The sequence below is a fragment of the Schistocerca cancellata genome, unplaced genomic scaffold (assembly GCF_023864275.1).
Source record: "Schistocerca cancellata isolate TAMUIC-IGC-003103 unplaced genomic scaffold, iqSchCanc2.1 HiC_scaffold_1109, whole genome shotgun sequence".
Taxonomy (NCBI): domain Eukaryota; kingdom Metazoa; phylum Arthropoda; class Insecta; order Orthoptera; family Acrididae; genus Schistocerca; species Schistocerca cancellata.
Window position 1 is genome coordinate 921,529 of NW_026047108.1, and position 16,169 is coordinate 937,697.

The 16,169-nt window shown below is 48.0% G+C and overlaps 23 non-coding genes across 23 annotated transcripts; all 23 read right to left on the reverse strand.

Annotated features, from left to right (window-relative positions):
* Nucleotides 1–32: 32 nt before the first annotated feature.
* On the reverse strand, nt 33–104 carry Trnat-agu (transfer RNA threonine (anticodon AGU)). Its single transcript has one exon. It is a non-coding gene; the product is annotated as a tRNA-Thr (tRNA).
* Nucleotides 105–425: 321 nt separating this feature from the next.
* Nucleotides 426–498, reverse strand: Trnak-cuu (transfer RNA lysine (anticodon CUU)). Its single transcript has one exon. It is a non-coding gene; the product is annotated as a tRNA-Lys (tRNA).
* A 440-nt stretch (nt 499–938) lies between these two features.
* On the reverse strand, nt 939–1,011 carry Trnar-ucg (transfer RNA arginine (anticodon UCG)). Its single transcript has one exon. It is a non-coding gene; the product is annotated as a tRNA-Arg (tRNA).
* Nucleotides 1,012–1,585: 574 nt separating this feature from the next.
* On the reverse strand, nt 1,586–1,657 carry Trnat-agu (transfer RNA threonine (anticodon AGU)). Its single transcript has one exon. It is a non-coding gene; the product is annotated as a tRNA-Thr (tRNA).
* A 321-nt stretch (nt 1,658–1,978) lies between these two features.
* Nucleotides 1,979–2,051, reverse strand: Trnak-cuu (transfer RNA lysine (anticodon CUU)). Its single transcript has one exon. It is a non-coding gene; the product is annotated as a tRNA-Lys (tRNA).
* A 1,048-nt stretch (nt 2,052–3,099) lies between these two features.
* Nucleotides 3,100–3,171, reverse strand: Trnat-agu (transfer RNA threonine (anticodon AGU)). Its single transcript has one exon. It is a non-coding gene; the product is annotated as a tRNA-Thr (tRNA).
* A 321-nt stretch (nt 3,172–3,492) lies between these two features.
* On the reverse strand, nt 3,493–3,565 carry Trnak-cuu (transfer RNA lysine (anticodon CUU)). The gene has a single exon. It is a non-coding gene; the product is annotated as a tRNA-Lys (tRNA).
* A 440-nt stretch (nt 3,566–4,005) lies between these two features.
* Trnar-ucg (transfer RNA arginine (anticodon UCG)) lies at nt 4,006–4,078 on the reverse strand. The gene has a single exon. It is a non-coding gene; the product is annotated as a tRNA-Arg (tRNA).
* A 535-nt stretch (nt 4,079–4,613) lies between these two features.
* Nucleotides 4,614–4,685, reverse strand: Trnat-agu (transfer RNA threonine (anticodon AGU)). The gene has a single exon. It is a non-coding gene; the product is annotated as a tRNA-Thr (tRNA).
* Nucleotides 4,686–5,006: 321 nt separating this feature from the next.
* Nucleotides 5,007–5,079, reverse strand: Trnak-cuu (transfer RNA lysine (anticodon CUU)). The gene has a single exon. It is a non-coding gene; the product is annotated as a tRNA-Lys (tRNA).
* Nucleotides 5,080–6,160: 1,081 nt separating this feature from the next.
* On the reverse strand, nt 6,161–6,232 carry Trnat-agu (transfer RNA threonine (anticodon AGU)). Its single transcript has one exon. It is a non-coding gene; the product is annotated as a tRNA-Thr (tRNA).
* A 321-nt stretch (nt 6,233–6,553) lies between these two features.
* Nucleotides 6,554–6,626, reverse strand: Trnak-cuu (transfer RNA lysine (anticodon CUU)). Its single transcript has one exon. It is a non-coding gene; the product is annotated as a tRNA-Lys (tRNA).
* A 440-nt stretch (nt 6,627–7,066) lies between these two features.
* Trnar-ucg (transfer RNA arginine (anticodon UCG)) lies at nt 7,067–7,139 on the reverse strand. Its single transcript has one exon. It is a non-coding gene; the product is annotated as a tRNA-Arg (tRNA).
* A 550-nt stretch (nt 7,140–7,689) lies between these two features.
* On the reverse strand, nt 7,690–7,761 carry Trnat-agu (transfer RNA threonine (anticodon AGU)). Its single transcript has one exon. It is a non-coding gene; the product is annotated as a tRNA-Thr (tRNA).
* A 321-nt stretch (nt 7,762–8,082) lies between these two features.
* On the reverse strand, nt 8,083–8,155 carry Trnak-cuu (transfer RNA lysine (anticodon CUU)). The gene has a single exon. It is a non-coding gene; the product is annotated as a tRNA-Lys (tRNA).
* Nucleotides 8,156–8,555: 400 nt separating this feature from the next.
* Nucleotides 8,556–8,628, reverse strand: Trnar-ucg (transfer RNA arginine (anticodon UCG)). Its single transcript has one exon. It is a non-coding gene; the product is annotated as a tRNA-Arg (tRNA).
* A 535-nt stretch (nt 8,629–9,163) lies between these two features.
* On the reverse strand, nt 9,164–9,235 carry Trnat-agu (transfer RNA threonine (anticodon AGU)). The gene has a single exon. It is a non-coding gene; the product is annotated as a tRNA-Thr (tRNA).
* A 321-nt stretch (nt 9,236–9,556) lies between these two features.
* On the reverse strand, nt 9,557–9,629 carry Trnak-cuu (transfer RNA lysine (anticodon CUU)). The gene has a single exon. It is a non-coding gene; the product is annotated as a tRNA-Lys (tRNA).
* Nucleotides 9,630–10,069: 440 nt separating this feature from the next.
* Nucleotides 10,070–10,142, reverse strand: Trnar-ucg (transfer RNA arginine (anticodon UCG)). Its single transcript has one exon. It is a non-coding gene; the product is annotated as a tRNA-Arg (tRNA).
* A 2,551-nt stretch (nt 10,143–12,693) lies between these two features.
* Nucleotides 12,694–12,765, reverse strand: Trnat-agu (transfer RNA threonine (anticodon AGU)). The gene has a single exon. It is a non-coding gene; the product is annotated as a tRNA-Thr (tRNA).
* A 321-nt stretch (nt 12,766–13,086) lies between these two features.
* On the reverse strand, nt 13,087–13,159 carry Trnak-cuu (transfer RNA lysine (anticodon CUU)). The gene has a single exon. It is a non-coding gene; the product is annotated as a tRNA-Lys (tRNA).
* A 440-nt stretch (nt 13,160–13,599) lies between these two features.
* Trnar-ucg (transfer RNA arginine (anticodon UCG)) lies at nt 13,600–13,672 on the reverse strand. Its single transcript has one exon. It is a non-coding gene; the product is annotated as a tRNA-Arg (tRNA).
* A 550-nt stretch (nt 13,673–14,222) lies between these two features.
* On the reverse strand, nt 14,223–14,294 carry Trnat-agu (transfer RNA threonine (anticodon AGU)). Its single transcript has one exon. It is a non-coding gene; the product is annotated as a tRNA-Thr (tRNA).
* Nucleotides 14,295–16,169: the final 1,875 nt, after the last annotated feature.

Genomic DNA, 16,169 nt, shown 5'->3' on the forward strand with positions numbered 1-16,169 from the left:
CCACGGTGGGAGGGGCTGTTACAAAATTCATTTGCCTCCTGTGAGGATCGAACTGACGACCTTTGGTTTACTAGACCAGCGCTCTGCCACTGAGCTAAGGAGGCGCCTCCTAGCGCACTTTTCGGGTACTTTGTTCTTACAGACTAGTGAATCGGAGCCCTTCAGCTCGAAACGCACCGCATGAGCGACCATTATTTGCATTTAGTTAGCACAGCTGCTGCTTTCCTACACATCTCACACTATATCGATGTACAACTAAAATTCCAAAACAACACATTTATTTCATTTCAGAGTCACTTTCAGCTTCAAATACCGTTCCTCTGATATTCATATGAAGCTAGGCATCGTCGTAACCCGTTACGTTCATTACGCAAGGCTCACGAGAGGGGCGCATGTTGGATCCGCGTAGACACAAAATTTTGCGCCGCCCAGCGTGGGGCTCGAACCCACGACCCTGAGATTAAGAGTCTCATGCTCTACCGACTGAGCTAGCCGGGCTGCACGCAACGCGTTACGAGCCATACAATACTGATTTGACCTGCGACCATCTATTGAAGATTCTTTTGACTACAGCTTATTTCCTGCTGCCACAAATCAGCTACAATCCTATTCAATGAAAAATTGTCTCCGAAAAGCATCAAATCTGCTTGAAATGATACGTGGCTATCAGCACCATTATTCAACACACATGCTCGACAGTGCGCAAACGCCTGTGGCGTAGCCCTTGGCTCCTGAATCAGATGCAGTAGTTCCAACAAAAACTCTCCTGAACGGCACTGTGCCGAAAACTTCGCTACAGATCACCCTTGTCTTGCTTGTGCTTCTGGTAGACGCCGGTTTTGCAGCCAGGAAGCGGACAGCAGCAACTTCCAACTAGTTTTAGAGTACTCAAACAACACAGTAAAACAGCATGCATCTTTTGCAGAACAGGAAAAACTCGACCGTGACAGGATTCGAACCTGCAATCTTCGGATCCGAAGTCCGACGCCTTATCCATTAGGCCACACCTTCACTGGCGCAATATACTTCTCCACACACACCTCATTTTCGCCATTTGTACACTTGGCAGAATGAATTTCCCATCTTTGACGCAGTTCTCCATCTCAAATTTCAGTACTAAAAGTACGACGCTACTTCTTGCTGTGTCCCATCGCAAGTTACATTCAAGCCCTTATGACGCTGATCAGACAAGAGAAGGCAAATCAGCTTCAATCGCTTAGTGCCATCTCAGTCGCTTGCAGAAGGTACCTCACCCTATGTGATACAATGGCGAGTTGTCGCTATTACCAAAGCGGCGGCGGCGCCGACGACGACGACGACGACGACGACGACGACGACGACGACGACGACAATCGCGAGGGTCTTTATCAGGGGTAGAAAATACATCACAAGAACTAAGTATTTCACGTCGGCATTCTCCGGAGACTGCCAAAAGCAGCAGTTTCTGGTGCCCACTTTAATAGCACCATTCACACTATTCATTTGCGAGAGCATTTCTTAAATACCGCACCCATTCATAATTTTTTTATCCTTGACCGCTTTTTTCGAAAGGGCCACGGTGGGAGGGGCTGTTACAAAATTCATTTGCCTCCTGTGAGGATCGAACTGACGACCTTTGGTTTACTAGACCAGCGCTCTGCCACTGAGCTAAGGAGGCGCCTCCTAGCGCACTTTTCGGGTACTTTGTTCTTACAGACTAGTGAATCGGAGCCCTTCAGCTCGAAACGCACCGCATGAGCGACCATTATTTGCATTTAGTTAGCACAGCTGCTGCTTTCCTACACATCTCACACTATATCGATGTACAACTAAAATTCCAAAACAACACATTTATTTCATTTCAGAGTCACTTTCAGCTTCAAATACCGTTCCTCTGATATTCATATGAAGCTAGGCATCGTCGTAACCCGTTACGTTCATTACGCAAGGCTCACGAGAGGGGCGCATGTTGGATCCGCGTAGACACAAAATTTTGCGCCGCCCAGCGTGGGGCTCGAACCCACGACCCTGAGATTAAGAGTCTCATGCTCTACCGACTGAGCTAGCCGGGCTGCACGCAACGCGTTACGAGCCATACAATACTGATTTGACCTGCGACCATCTATTGAAGATTCTTTTGACTACAGCTTATTTCCTGCTGCCACAAATCAGCTACAATCCTATTCAATGAAAAATTGTCTCCGAAAAGCATCAAATCTGCTTGAAATGATACGTGGCTATCAGCACCATTATTCAACACACATGCTCGACAGTGCGCAGACGCCTGTGGCGTAGCCCTTGGCTCCTGAATCAGATGCAGTAGTTCCAACAAAAACTCTCCTGAACGGCACTGTGCCGAAAACTTCGCTACAGATCACCCTTGTCTTGCTTGTGCTTCTGGTAGACGCCGGTTTTGCAGCCAGGAAGCGGACAGCAGCAACTTCCAACTAGTTTTAGAGTACTCAAACAACACAGTAAAACAGCATGCATCTTTTGCAGAACAGGAAAAACTCGACCGTGACAGGATTCGAACCTGCAATCTTCGGATCCGAAGCCCGACGCCTTATCCATTAGGCCACACCTTCACTGGCGCAATATACTTCTCCACACACACCTCATTTTCGCCATTTGTACACTTGGCAGAATGAATTTCCCATCTTTGACGCAGTTCTCCATCTCAAATTTCAGTACTAAAAGTACGACGCTACTTCTTGCTGTGTCCCATCGCAAGTTACATTCAAGCCCTTATGACGCTGATCAGACAAGAGAAGGCAAATCAGCTTCAATCGCTTAGTGCCATCTCAGTCGCTTGCAGAAGGTACCTCACCCTATGTGATACAATGGCGAGTTGTCGCTATTACCAAAGCGGCGGCGGCGCCGACGACAATCGCTAGGGTCTTTATCAGGGGTAGAAAATACATCACAAGAACTAAGTATTTCACGTCGGCATTCTCCGGAGACTGCCAAAAGCAGCAGTTTCTGGTGCCCACTTTAATAGCACCATTCACACTATTCATTTGCGAGAGCATTTCTTAAATACCGCACCCATTCATAATTTTTTTATCCTTGACCGCTTTTTTCGAAAGGGCCACGGTGGGAGGGGCTGTTACAAAATTCATTTGCCTCCTGTGAGGATCGAACTGACGACCTTTGGTTTACTAGACCAGCGCTCTGCCACTGAGCTAAGGAGGCGCCTCCTAGCGCACTTTTCGGGTACTTTGTTCTTACAGACTAGTGAATCGGAGCCCTTCAGCTCGAAACGCACCGCATGAGCGACCATTATTTGCATTTAGTTAGCACAGCTGCTGCTTTCCTACACATCTCACACTATATCGATGTACAACTAAAATTCCAAAACAACACATTTATTTCATTTCAGAGTCACTTTCAGCTTCAAATACCGTTCCTCTGATATTCATATGAAGCTAGGCATCGTCGTAACCCGTTACGTTCATTACGCAAGGCTCACGAGAGGGGCGCATGTTGGATCCGCGTAGACACAAAATTTTGCGCCGCCCAGCGTGGGGCTCGAACCCACGACCCTGAGATTAAGAGTCTCATGCTCTACCGACTGAGCTAGCCGGGCTGCACGCAACGCGTTACGAGCCATACAATACTGATTTGACCTGCGACCATCTATTGAAGATTCTTTTGACTACAGCTTATTTCCTGCTGCCACAAATCAGCTACAATCCTATTCAATGAAAAATTGTCTCCGAAAAGCATCAAATCTGCTTGAAATGATACGTGGCTATCAGCACCATTATTCAACACACATGCTCGACAGTGCGCAAACGCCTGTGGCGTAGCCCTTGGCTCCTGAATCAGATGCAGTAGTTCCAACAAAAACTCTCCTGAACGGCACTGTGCCGAAAACTTCGCTACAGATCACCCTTGTCTTGCTTGTGCTTCTGGTAGACGCCGGTTTTGCAGCCAGGAAGCGGACAGCAGCAACTTCCAACTAGTTTTAGAGTACTCAAACAACACAGTAAAACAGCATGCATCTTTTGCAGAACAGGAAAAACTCGACCGTGACAGGATTCGAACCTGCAATCTTCGGATCCGAAGTCCGACGCCTTATCCATTAGGCCACACCTTCACTGGCGCAATATACTTCTCCACACACACCTCATTTTCGCCATTTGTACACTTGGCAGAATGAATTTCCCATCTTTGACGCAGTTCTCCATCTCAAATTTCAGTACTAAAAGTACGACGCTACTTCTTGCTGTGTCCCATCGCAAGTTACATTCAAGCCCTTATGACGCTGATCAGACAAGAGAAGGCAAATCAGCTTCAATCGCTTAGTGCCATCTCAGTCGCTTGCAGAAGGTACCTCACCCTATGTGATACAATGGCGAGTTGTCGCTATTACCAAAGCGGCGGCGGCGCCGACGACAATCGCTAGGGTCTTTATCAGGGGTAGAAAATACATCACAAGAACTAAGTATTTCACGTCGGCATTCTCCGGAGACTGCCAAAAGCAGCAGTTTCTGGTGCCCACTTTAATAGCACCATTCACACTATTCATTTGCGAGAGCATTTCTTAAATACCGCACCCATTCATAATTTTTTTATCCTTGACCGCTTTTTTCGAAAGGGCCACGGTGGGAGGGGCTGTTACAAAATTCATTTGCCTCCTGTGAGGATCGAACTGACGACCTTTGGTTTACTAGACCAGCGCTCTGCCACTGAGCTAAGGAGGCGCCTCCTAGCGCACTTTTCGGGTACTTTGTTCTTACAGACTAGTGAATCGGAGCCCTTCAGCTCGAAACGCACCGCATGAGCGACCATTATTTGCATTTAGTTAGCACAGCTGCTGCTTTCCTACACATCTCACACTATATCGATGTACAACTAAAATTCCAAAACAACACATTTATTTCATTTCAGAGTCACTTTCAGCTTCAAATACCGTTCCTCTGATATTCATATGAAGCTAGGCATCGTCGTAACCCGTTACGTTCATTACGCAAGGCTCACGAGAGGGGCGCATGTTGGATCCGCGTAGACACAAAATTTTGCGCCGCCCAGCGTGGGGCTCGAACCCACGACCCTGAGATTAAGAGTCTCATGCTCTACCGACTGAGCTAGCCGGGCTGCACGCAACGCGTTACGAGCCATACAATACTGATTTGACCTGCGACCATCTATTGAAGATTCTTTTGACTACAGCTTATTTCCTGCTGCCACAAATCAGCTACAATCCTATTCAATGAAAAATTGTCTCCGAAAAGCATCAAATCTGCTTGAAATGATACGTGGCTATCAGCACCATTATTCAACACACATGCTCGACAGTGCGCAGACGCCTGTGGCGTAGCCCTTGGCTCCTGAATCAGATGCAGTAGTTCCAACAAAAACTCTCCTGAACGGCACTGTGCCGAAAACTTCGCTACAGATCACCCTTGTCTTGCTTGTGCTTCTGGTAGACGCCGGTTTTGCAGCCAGGAAGCGGACAGCAGCAACTTCCAACTAGTTTTAGAGTACTCAAACAACACAGTAAAACAGCATGCATCTTTTGCAGAACAGGAAAAACTCGACCGTGACAGGATTCGAACCTGCAATCTTCGGATCCGAAGCCCGACGCCTTATCCATTAGGCCACACCTTCACTGGCGCAATATACTTCTCCACACACACCTCATTTTCGCCATTTGTACACTTGGCAGAATGAATTTCCCATCTTTGACGCAGTTCTCCATCTCAAATTTCAGTACTAAAAGTACGACGCTACTTCTTGCTGTGTCCCATCGCAAGTTACATTCAAGCCCTTATGACGCTGATCAGACAAGAGAAGGCAAATCAGCTTCAATCGCTTAGTGCCATCTCAGTCGCTTGCAGAAGGTACCTCACCCTATGTGATACAATGGCGAGTTGTCGCTATTACCAAAGCGGCGGCGGCGCCGACGACGACGACGACGACGACGACGACGACGACGACGACAATCGCGAGGGTCTTTATCAGGGGTAGAAAATACATCACAAGAACTAAGTATTTCACGTCGGCATTCTCCGGAGACTGCAAAAAGCAGCAGTTTCTGGTGCCCACTTTAATAGCACCATTCACACTATTCATTTGCGAGAGCATTTCTTAAATACCGCACCCATTCATAATTTTTTTATCCTTGACCGCTTTTTTCGAAAGGGCCACGGTGGGAGGGGCTGTTACAAAATTCATTTGCCTCCTGTGAGGATCGAACTGACGACCTCTGGTTTACTAGACCAGCGCTCTGCCACTGAGCTAAGGAGGCGCCTCCTAGCGCACTTTTCGGGTACTTTGTTCTTACAGACTAGTGAATCGGAGCCCTTCAGCTCGAAACGCACCGCATGAGCGACCATTATTTGCATTTAGTTAGCACAGCTGCTGCTTTCCTACACATCTCACACTATATCGATGTACAACTAAAATTCCAAAACAACACATTTATTTCATTTCAGAGTCACTTTCAGCTTCAAATACCGTTCCTCTGATATTCATACGAAGCTAGGCATCGTCGTAACCCGTTACGTTCATTACGCAAGGCTCACGAGAGGGGCGCATGTTGGATCCGCGTAGACACAAAATTTTGCGCCGCCCAGCGTGGGGCTCGAACCCACGACCCTGAGATTAAGAGTCTCATGCTCTACCGACTGAGCTAGCCGGGCTGCACGCAACGCGTTACGAGCCATACAATACTGATTTGACCTGCGACCATTTATTGAAGATTCTTTTGACTACAGCTTATTTCCTGCTGCCACAAATCAGCTACAATCCTATTCAATGAAAGATTGTCTCCGAAAGGCATCAAATCTGCTTGAAATGATACGTGGCTATCAGCACCATTATTCAACACACATGCTCGACAGTGCGCAGACGCCTGTGGCGTAGCCCTTGGCTCCTGAATCAGATGCAGTAGTTCCAACAAAAACTCTCCTGAACGGCACTGTGCCGAAAACTTCGCTACAGATCACCCTTGTCTTGCTTGTGCTTCTGGTAGACGCCGGTTTTGCAGCCAGGAAGCGGACAGCAGCAACTTCCAACTAGTTTTAGAGTACTCAAACAACACAGTAAAACAGCATGCATCTTTTGCAGAACAGGAAAAACTCGACCGTGACAGGATTCGAACCTGCAATCTTCGGATCCGAAGTCCGACGCCTTATCCATTAGGCCACACCTTCACTGGCGCAATATACTTCTCCACACACACCTCATTTTCGCCATTTGTACACTTGGCAGAATGAATTTCCCATCTTTGACGCAGTTCTCCATCTCAAATTTCAGTACTAAAGGTACGACGCTACTTCTTGCTGTGTCCCATCGCAAGTTACATTCAAGCCCTTATGACGCTGATCAAACAAGAGAAGGCAAATCAGCTTCAATCGCTTAGTGCCATCTCAGTCGCTTGCAGAAGGTACCTCACCCTATGTGATACAATGGCGAGTTGTCGCTATTACCAAAGCGGCGGCGGCGCCGACGACGACGACGACGACGACAATCGCGAGGGTCTTTATCAGGGGTAGAAAATACATCACAAGAACTAAGTATTTCACGTCGGCATTCTCCGGAGACTGCCAAAAGCAGCAGTTTCTGGTGCCCACTTTAATAGCACCATTCACACTATTCATTTGCGAGAGCATTTCTTAAATACCGCACCCATTCATAATTTTTTTATCCTTGACCGCTTTTTTCGAAAGGGCCACGGTGGGAGGGGCTGTTACAAAATTCATTTGCCTCCTGTGAGGATCGAACTGACGACCTTTGGTTTACTAGACCAGCGCTCTGCCACTGAGCTAAGGAGGCGCCTCCTAGCGCACTTTTCGGGTACTTTGTTCTTACAGACTAGTGAATCGGAGCCCTTCAGCTCGAAACGCACCGCATGAGCGACCATTATTTGCATTTAGTTAGCACAGCTGCTGCTTTCCTACACATCTCACACTATATCGATGTACAACTAAAATTCCAAAACAACACATTTATTTCATTTCAGAGTCACTTTCAGCTTCAAATACCGTTCCTCTGATATTCATATGAAGCTAGGCATCGTCGTAACCCGTTACGTTCATTACGCAAGGCTCACGAGAGGGGCGCATGTTGGATCCGCGTAGACACAAAATTTTGCGCCGCCCAGCGTGGGGCTCGAACCCACGACCCTGAGATTAAGAGTCTCATGCTCTACCGACTGAGCTAGCCGGGCTGCACGCAACGCGTTACGAGCCATACAGTACTGATTTGACCTGCGACCATCTATTGAAGATTCTTTTGACTACAGCTTATTTCCTGCTGCCACAAATCAGCTACAATCCTATTCAATGAAAAAGCATCAAATCTGCTTGAAATGATACGTGGCTATCAGCACCATTATTCAACACACATGCTCGACAGTGCTCCTGAATCAGATGCAGTAGTTCCAACAAAAACTCTCCTGAACGGCACTGTGCCGAAAACTTCGCTACAGATCACCCTTGTCTTGCTTGTGCTTCTGGTAGACGCCGGTTTTGCAGCCAGGAAGCGGACAGCAGCAACTTCCAACTAGTTTTAGAGTACTCAAACAACACAGTAAAACAGCATGCATCTTTTGCAGAACAGGAAAAACTCGACCGTGACAGGATTCGAACCTGCAATCTTCGGATCCGAAGTCCGACGCCTTATCCATTAGGCCACACGGTCACTGGCGCAATATACTTCTCCACACACACCTCATTTTCGCCATTTGTACACTTGGCAGAATGAATTTCCCATCTTTGACGCAGTTCTCCATCTCAAATTTCAGTACTAAAAGTACGACGCTACTTCTTGCTGTGTCCCATCGCAAGTTACATTCAAGCCCTTATGACGCTGATCAGACAAGAGAAGGCAAATCAGCTTCAATCGCTTAGTGCCATCTCAGTCGCTTGCAGAAGGTACCTCACCCTATGTGATACAATGGCGAGTTGTCGCTATTACCAAAGCGGCGGCGGCGCCGACGACAATCGCGAGGGTCTTTATCAGGGGTAGAAAATACATCACAAGAACTAAGTATTTCACGTCGGCATTCTCCGGAGACTGCCAAAAGCAGCAGTTTCTGGTGCCCACTTTAATAGCACCATTCACACTATTCATTTGCGAGAGCATTTCTTAAATACCGCACCCATTCATAATTTTTTTATCCTTGACCGCTTTTTTCGAAAGGGCCACGGTGGGAGGGGCTGTTACAAAATTCATTTGCCTCCTGTGAGGATCGAACTGACGACCTTTGGTTTACTAGACCAGCGCTCTGCCACTGAGCTAAGGAGGCGCCTCCTAGCGCACTTTTCGGGTACTTTGTTCTTACAGACTAGTGAATCGGAGCCCTTCAGCTCGAAACGCACCGCATGAGCGACCATTATTTGCATTTAGTTAGCACAGCTGCTGCTTTCCTACACATCTCACACTATATCGATGTACAACTAAACTTCCAAAACAACACATTTATTTCATTTCAGAGTCACTTTCAGCTTCAAATACCGTTCCTCTGATATTCATATGAAGCTAGGCATCGTCGTAACCCGTTACGTTCATTACGCAAGGCTCACGAGAGGGGCGCATGTTGGATCCGCGTAGACACAAAATTTTGCGCCGCCCAGCGTGGGGCTCGAACCCACGACCCTGAGATTAAGAGTCTCATGCTCTACCGACTGAGCTAGCCGGGCTGCACGCAACGCGTTACGAGCCATACAATACTGATTTGACCTGCGACCATCTATTGAAGATTCTTTTGACTACAGCTTATTTCCTGCTGCCACAAATCAGCTACAATCCTATTCAATGAAAAATTGTCTCCGAAAAGCATCAAATCTGCTTGAAATGATACGTGGCTATCAGCACCATTATTCAACACACATGCTCGACAGTGCGCAGACGCCTGTGGCGTAGCCCTTGGCTCCTGAATCAGATGCAGTAGTTCCAACAAAAACTCTCCTGAACGGCACTGTGCCGAAAACTTCGCTACAGATCACCCTTGTCTTGCTTGTGCTTCTGGTAGACGCCGGTTTTGCAGCCAGGAAGCGGACAGCAGCAACTTCCAACTAGTTTTAGAGTACTCAAACAACACAGTAAAACAGCATGCATCTTTTGCAGAACAGGAAAAACTCGACCGTGACAGGATTCGAACCTGCAATCTTCGGATCCGAAGTCCGACGCCTTATCCATTAGGCCACACCTTCACTGGCGCAATATACTTCTCCACACACACCTCATTTTCGCCATTTGTACACTTGGCAGAATGAATTTCCCATCTTTGACGCAGTTCTCCATCTCAAATTTCAGTACTAAAAGTACGACGCTACTTCTTGCTGTGTCCCATCGCAAGTTACATTCAAGCCCTTATGACGCTGATCAGACAAGAGAAGGCAAATCAGCTTCAATCGCTTAGTGCCATCTCAGTCGCTTGCAGAAGGTACCTCACCCTATGTGATACAATGGCGAGTTGTCGCTATTACCAAAGCGGCGGCGGCGCCGACGACAATCGCGAGGGTCTTTATCAGGGGTAGAAAATACATCACAAGAACTAAGTATTTCACGTCGGCATTCTCCGGAGACTGCCAAAAGCAGCAGTTTTTTTTTTTTTTTTTTTTTTCCTTTATTGAATTTCAATTCCCCCCGAAGGGGGCGGGCTGGCAGCAGCTTAGGACGCCGCTCTGCAGCCTACAGATTTTCTGACAAAGAACAGGAGAATAAATAATAATACAAAACAGGCGATAAAATTGGGGACTTAGTAAGTAACAAGGTGAAAAGAAACTGGGGAAATTAAAACAAGCAACAGAGGGATAATGAAGCAAATAAAAATACATATGGAGCAGACAGGGAAAACAATAGACAATTAAAAAACACGGCGACAGTCTGGATTCTGTTCGCAAAATATATAAAATGCACACCCAGCGACAGCATGGTTTCTGTTCGCAACACAACACTGAAGAGTCACTAGAACACAGCACGAAAAAGGCGGTAAAGGTGACACCACAGTCGAGAGCAGGTGGGGGGAAACTGGACAGGAGATGGGGAAACAAAAAGGGGGGGAAAGGAGAGTAAAAGCGAAGGGGGGGGGGGAACCGGGAAAGGAGCGGATGGAGGATGAGGACCCATAAGAGGGGTGGGGGGCAGACGCGACAGGGAGGGGGGTAGGCAGAGGAGGGGAATACAAAAGGACTGGGGGGGGGAGAAGGGAGGTAGGGAGAGGTGTAGTGGGGAGGAAACAGGACGGAAGGGGGGGGGGAAGAGGGAGCCCAGGGAAAGGACAGAGGAAAGGAGGGGGAGGGAGGATCAGAGTTGATAGGAAGGATAAATGGAGGGAGAGAGGGCATCATCCGGGAGGGGGAGTTGACGGAAGCCACCTTGGGAAAGGAGATGGAGGGTGTAGAGATGGAGGGTAGGGGGGACACAACGGTGAAGACGGGGCAGGGGGCGAGGATGGGAGAGGAGAGGAGCAACCAGGGGGTGAGGGGGTTCAAGACGGCGGGAGGTGTAGAGGATGCGGATATGTTCGAGGAAGAGGAGCAGATGGGGGAAAGGAATGAGATCATAGAGGATCCGCGTGGGGGACGGGAGGCGGATACGGAAGGCGAGGCGGAGTGCATGACGCTCAAGGATCTGGAGGGACTGATAGAATTTGGGGGGGGCAGATATCCAGGCAGGACTGGCATAACAGAGGATGGGACGGATTAAGGATTTGTAGGTGTGGAGGATGGTAGAGGGGTGCAACCCCCATGTCCGGCCAGAGAGGAGTTTGAGGAGGCGGAGGCGGTTGTGGGCTTTGGATTGGATGGATCGGAGATGAGGGATCCAGGTGAGGTGACGGTCAATGGTGAGGCCAAGGTAGGTGAGGGTGGGGGTGAGACGGACAGGACGTGCGCAGACAGTAAGGGAGAAATCCAGGAGCCGGAAGGAGCGAGTGGTACGACCTACGATGATTGCCTGGGTCTTGGAAGGATTGAGTTTCAGGAGCCATTGGTTACACCATGCAGCAAAAAGGTCAAGGTGATTCTGGAGAAGGCGTTGGGACCGTTGGAGGGTAGGAGCGAGGGCGAGGAATGCGGTGTCATCAGCATATTGCAAGAGGTGCACTGGAGGGGGGGTTGGGGCATATCTGCCGTGTACAGGAGGTAGAGGAGAGGGGAGAGGACAGAGCCCTGGGGCACACCGGCAGAGGGGTAGAAGGTGCGGGAATTGGCATGATGGATGGTAACGTAGGAGGGGCGGCGGGAGAGGAAGGAGGCCACCAGACGGATGTAGTTGATAGGAAGGGCGTAGGTTTGGAGTTTAAACAGGAGACCGGGATGCCAGACACGGTCGTAGGCCTTTTCAAGGTCAAGTGAGACAAAAATGGCGGAGCGACGGGAGTTAAGCTGGAGGGAGAGGAGATGAGTGAGGCGGAGGAGTTGGTCATCAGTAGAGAAGGAAGGTCGAAAGCCACATTGGGTGTTTGGGAGGAGGTGGTTTTGGTGGAGGTGGAGATGGATGCGCCGGGAAAGGATGGATTCCAAGAGCTTGCTGAACACCGACGTGAGACAGATAGGACGATAGGAAGAGGCATCAGATGGAGGCTTATTGGGTTTGGAGAACATGCAGCAGTTTCTGGTGCCCACTTTAATAGCACCATTCACACTATTCATTTGCGAGAGCATTTCTTAAATACCGCACCCATTCATAATTTTTTTTTTATCCTTGACCGCTTTTTTCGAAAGGGCCACGGTGGGAGGGGCTGTTACAAAATTCATTTGCCTCCTGTGAGGATCGAACTGACGACCTTTGGTTTACTAGACCAGCGCTCTGCCACTGAGCTAAGGAGGCGCCTCCTAGCGCACTTTTCGGGTACTTTGTTCTTACAGACTAGTGAATCGGAGCCCTTCAGCTCGAAACGCACCGCATGAGCGACCATTATTTGCATTTAGTTAGCACAGCTGCTGCTTTCCTACACATCTCACACTATATCGATGTACAACTAAAATTCCAAAACAACACATTTATTTCATTTCAGAGTCACTTTCAGCTTCAAATACCGTTCCTCTGATATTCATATGAAGCTAGGCATCGTCGTAACCCGTTACGTTCATTACGCAAGGCTCACGAGAGGGGCGCATGTTGGATCCGCGTAGACACAAAATTTTGCGCCGCCCAGCGTGGGGCTCGAACCCACGACCCTGAGATTAAGAGTCTCATGCTCTACCGACTGAGCTAGCCGGGCTGCACGCAACGCGTTACGAGCCATACAGTACTGATTTGACCTGCGACCATCTATTGAAGATTCTTTTGACTACAGCTTATTTCCTGCTGCCACAAATCAGCTACAATCCTATTCAATGAAAAATTGTCTCCGAAAAGCATCAAATCTGCTTGAAATGATACGTGGCTATCAGCACCATTATTCAACACACATGCTCGACAGTGCGCAGACGCCTGTGGCGTAGCCCTTGGCTCCTGAATCAGATGCAGTAGTTCCAACAAAAACTCTCCTGAACGGCACTGTGCCGAAAACTTCGCTACAGATCACCCTTGTCTTGCTTGTGCTTCTGGTAGACGCCGGTTTTGCAGCCAGGAAGCGGACAGCAGCAACTTCCAACTAGTTTTAGAGTACTCAAACAACACAGTAAAACAGCATGCATCTTTTGCAGAACAGGAAAAACTCGACCGTGACAGGATTCGAACCTGCAATCTTCGGATCCGAAGTCCGACGCCTTATCCATTAGGCCACACCTTCACTGGCGCAATATACTTCTCCACACAAACCTCATTTTCGCCATTTGTACACTTGGCAGAATGAATTTCCCATCTTTGACGCAGTTCTCCATCTCAAATTTCAGTACTAAAAGTACGACGCTACTTCTTGCTGTGTCCCATCGCAAGTTACATTCAAGCCCTTATGACGCTGATCAGACAAGAGAAGGCAAATCAGCTTCAATCGCTTAGTGCCATCTCAGTCGCTTGCAGAAGGTACCTCACCCTATGTGATACAATGGCGAGTTGTCGCTATTACCAAAGCGGCGGCGGCGCCGACGACGACGACGACGACGACAATCGCGAGGGTCTTTATCAGGGGTAGAAAATACATCACAAGAACTAAGTATTTCACGTCGGCATTCTCCGGAGACTGCCAAAAGCAGCAGTTTCTGGTGCCCACTTTAATAGCACCATTCACACTATTCATTTGCGAGAGCATTTCTTAAATACCGCACCCATTCATAATTTTTTTATCCTTGACCGCTTTTTTCGAAAGGGCCACGGTGGGAGGGGCTGTTACAAAATTCATTTGCCTCCTGTGAGGATCGAACTGACGACCTTTGGTTTACTAGACCAGCGCTCTGCCACTGAGCGAAGGAGGCGCCTTCTAGCGCACTTTTCGGGTACTTTGTTCTTACAGACTAGTGAATCGGAGCCCTTCAGCTCGAAACGCACCGCATGAGCGACCATTATTTGCATTTAGTTAGCACAGCTGCTGCTTTCCTACACATCTCACACTATATCGATGTACAACTAAAATTCCAAAACAACACATTTATTTCATTTCAGAGTCACTTTCAGCTTCAAATACCGTTCCTCTGATATTCATATGAAGCTAGGCATCGTCGTAACCCGTTACGTTCATTACGCAAGGCTCACGAGAGGGGCGCATGTTGGATCCGCGTAGACACAAAATTTTGCGCCGCCCAGCGTGGGGCTCGAACCCACGACCCTGAGATTAAGAGTCTCATGCTCTACCGACTGAGCTAGCTTTTTTTTTTTTTTTTTTTAACCACTTTTTTTTTCTTATATCCGAAGTCCGACGCCTTATCCATTAGGCCACTTTTTTTTTTTTTTTTTTTTTTTTTTTTTTTTTTTCTGGAGCCGGCATTTACAATAAAAAGGAAATGGAAATCAACAATTAAAACACACTTCTTTGCTGTGTGTCGTCACTTCTGGAGAAAATTAGAAAAAAATGGCTCCGGTACTAACACAAGAAATATCCTCAGTTTCCAGTGTACTGGAGTGGAGTCTGCGTAGAGGAGGTGGGGGGGTGGGAACCAGTACACGAGAGACAGAAGCAGTGGGGCCTCTTCGCGGCACTACTGGTGTCCCGCGGCCCGGGCCCACCCCCACCCCCTGAGACTCACATATCTTACCCTATACCCATTCTATTAAATATTATTTTAAGCATATTGCCGAAAAGGTCGCCATGATTAGGATATCTGAAGGTTTTCGCGAATTCAATGTCCATAATCATCTTGAATTCCAAGTGATCGTCGCCACCAAGTTTATTAAAAACATAGCTGGAATAGTTGCCCAACAACCACATAACGACGTTATTTTTCGCCGGCGGATAATATCGCACATCGGGTCGAGACAACATAGTTGAAGGTATGTTGGTGGTTGTAGTCCTGGTAATAATGGCTATTTTTTCTCTCAGCCAGCCCCAATTCCGTGCACGTTCTCCGCAGGTATAACGGTGCATAACGGTATCCACCAGTTGACAGCTATGGCAGAGAGGTGTATCACTGAGTCCGATTTTATGTAGCCTCTCATTGGTGCTAATCACATCATTGATTGCTTTGTACCATGCAGTTCGAGCGGCGGAAGTAAGGACACTGGAACTGACATTACGCCATACTATATCCCAGTTGATGCCACTGTACTTCGTAACAATTGGATTCGATCCTTCGTGTTGTCGCCAGTATGCCAATATTGCTGGAGCCGCTAAATGTCGAGAATTTAAGAGCTCTTGACTGATGTAGCTGCGTGCAAGGTAATAATCTCGGATGTATTTCAGCTTGTAACTGATGGTCTGAATGTTCAGCGGGGGGTCAAGACTTGGCGGCCTGACGGCAGTGAATAATTGCGCCGTAATGCCCGAAGGGTAATTGTTAATGATAGAGACCGTCCGTGTGACATAGAGAGCTGCTGCCTTTTTCTTGATGTCGACTAAGCCCATCCCTCCGTTTAGGGGGTGGAGTGTTGCAGTTGTGGCAGATACTCGAAAAATTTCCCCGCGCCAAATAAAATTTGTTATCTTCGACATAATATTTCGAGCAATTACTGCAGGGAGCGGCAGAAGCTGCGCCATGTAGTAGGCTTTTGATAAAATACAGGCGTTGATAAGTTGAATGCGATCAAATTGGTTGAGGCTGCGATGGTAATTATCAATCAGGGCACCATGTATTTTACGTGCAACATCCCGCCAGTTAGCCGCTATCATCTTTAGAGAGGAGGCCGTCAACACGATC